The sequence below is a fragment of the Nanorana parkeri genome, unplaced genomic scaffold, assembly GCF_000935625.1.
Source record: "Nanorana parkeri isolate BGI_ZX_2015 unplaced genomic scaffold, ASM93562v1 scaffold209, whole genome shotgun sequence".
In the NCBI taxonomy this organism is placed as follows: Eukaryota; Metazoa; Chordata; class Amphibia; order Anura; family Dicroglossidae; genus Nanorana; species Nanorana parkeri.
The window spans coordinates 886,447-888,638 of record NW_017306477.1 but is presented as its reverse complement, the minus strand read 5'-3'; the positions used below and the strand labels follow the sequence as shown (position 1 = coordinate 888,638).

At 42.6% G+C, this 2,192-nt stretch overlaps 1 protein-coding gene across 1 annotated transcript in view; it reads right to left on the bottom strand.

The window, feature by feature from the left end:
- The window catches only part of MGAT5B (mannosyl (alpha-1,6-)-glycoprotein beta-1,6-N-acetyl-glucosaminyltransferase, isozyme B), a 74,112-nt gene that overhangs the window by 20,228 nt on the left and 51,692 nt on the right, over window positions 1–2,192 (bottom strand). The gene's annotated exons all lie outside the window — the stretch shown is intronic.

Sequence of the window (2,192 nt, the reverse complement as noted above, 5' to 3'; positions counted from 1 at the left end):
AGGAGTGGGACATCAATTACAGTTTTGCACAGGCTTGGGCAAACTGGGTTTGCGCCAAGCCACTGCACATCGATACTGCCAGGTATAAAAAAGCATGTAACAGTGCTGATCCTTGGTGGTTGGTCCAGCACTGTCACATGAGACGCTTCTGGTGGCTGAATGGAGTGGGGTGCAGAATAAGCTGCTGGGGAGGTTGCATGGACATTGCACGGGTTTGCTTTAAAAGATTTTAAACTTTGTTTTATATTTCCCTCACTGTACTGCTAAGTGTTGAGGTAAAGTCTCTTTGCAGATGACAAAAATGGCATTCCTCGTGTTGTAGGTACATGTAACACAGGGGTTGGGAATGCCCCTACCGCAACTGAACCTGTCACTCTGCCGTGCTTGATCCTTTTCTGGGTGACAGGACAAAAGAGCTATTCTCTAAATATGCTTTTCATTAACATAGCAAACTACTGAAAGGAATAATGTGCTCCATGCATCAAGTTTTTCAGCACGTGACCTGCCAAGAGTCTGTCATATGTTCACATTAAAATACATTAAAAAGTTAATTAAAAATTACATATGGTGTATGAAGCTCTCCGACATCTTTCCGCATAACATAGATATTCAGAATGTGTTCATTCTCAACATTTCTATCTCATCTCCCTCTGGATATTTTTACTCTTTCTATTTTCAGTAGTCCTAATCTTGGTGATAACATCAGCACACACGTGTATGAATCCCACTCCAATTCTGACAGTCAGTGACAGACACCTCCATTCAGCAGAACTCAGCAAGAAATCTTCCTTAATTAATGAAGGTAATTATGTTTTTTTACCAGGCGGCTATGATTAATTCCCCAAGGTTTGCTGTGCAGCGAACAGCGTTCTAAGCATGTTTAAATCAATATAAACCCTTTTCAATGTGTGATCGTGTAAAAAGCATTACCAATGCAGAAAGCTCTATTGCAGAAAGTAATGGTCCGATTAATACCTGTGGTCTTTTCAAAGGTGAATGGAAGTTTATGCATTGTTCCTTGTCAGTGATCTGTAAATGAAAGTGTTAAAGCTGGCCTGCCATGTAAAATGAAGATTGCCTGCAAATGATTTAGCATTCTGTTTAGGCTTTTCTTCTTTTTTTTTCATATCTCTATAGTTTGAACTTGATGGACTTGTGTCTTTTTTCAACCGGACTAACTATGTAACTATCAGAGAATACTTGTGAATGTCAATACCTAAATGTAGAATCACCATATGGAATAGACTACTGAGCAGTACATCGTGGCTACTGTGTGTTGAATTGTGGCAATGTGTAACCGTATAGTTTTTTTTAGTGCAAAGATACATAGGTGATTTTTAGGGATGCAGTGAAATTTCGGCCGCTGAAACATTTCGACAAAAAATGGCACTTTTGGCAAATTGCTGAAAGTACCATGATGCCTGAAAATGCGGCCGAAAATACAGTGTATCCCTAGGTTCTGTCCTCCCCGCTGGGTGCCAGTCTGTGTGCCTTCTGATGCAGTGGCCGGCGTCCAGCGGGGAGGAGAGCAGCTTTCAGGAGGCAGAGCGGTGCGGGGTGTAACAGCTGTTATCGTTACAGGAGGCGGAGCTCTCTTCCTGCACCTCCCGGCTCCACATCCTGTGCCAGGATGGAGAGAGCGCTGTGATCTGTCACCGGAGGCAGAGCTCTCCTCCCCACTGCTCGCTCGGCCCCCTGTGACAGCGACCCAGGATGGAAATCGTTATACAAACACTCACCGATCAGCTGATCGTTGAGTGTTTGTAAATAACTGGATATAGTGTGCTTACTATGTCCCAGTTATGAATGAACGGGAAGTGATCTACATCACTTCCTGTTCATTAAAGATTGTGGACATAGTAATTTACACTATATCCACAACAGATTCCTCCATCCAGAGCTTACAGTGTGGATGAACAAATCCCTCTGTGCTCATTGTATTCTGACAGAGGCTGGCTACAATTGGCTGCAAGCACTGTTCAGCTGATTATTTTCCAGCATCTCCCTTCAGCAAAATTAGATCTAGTGATTGGCTTCTGTCAAAGGGATAGGGCCACTCATGGATTGAATTTCGGCCAATTTCTGCGGATTCAGCCAAAATTCACTCTGTGTATACCTGCATTACTCAGTACTCAAGGAATCTTTTGTCATGTATTACATGTTTATTTGTAGAGCAAAGTCTGTACATATAT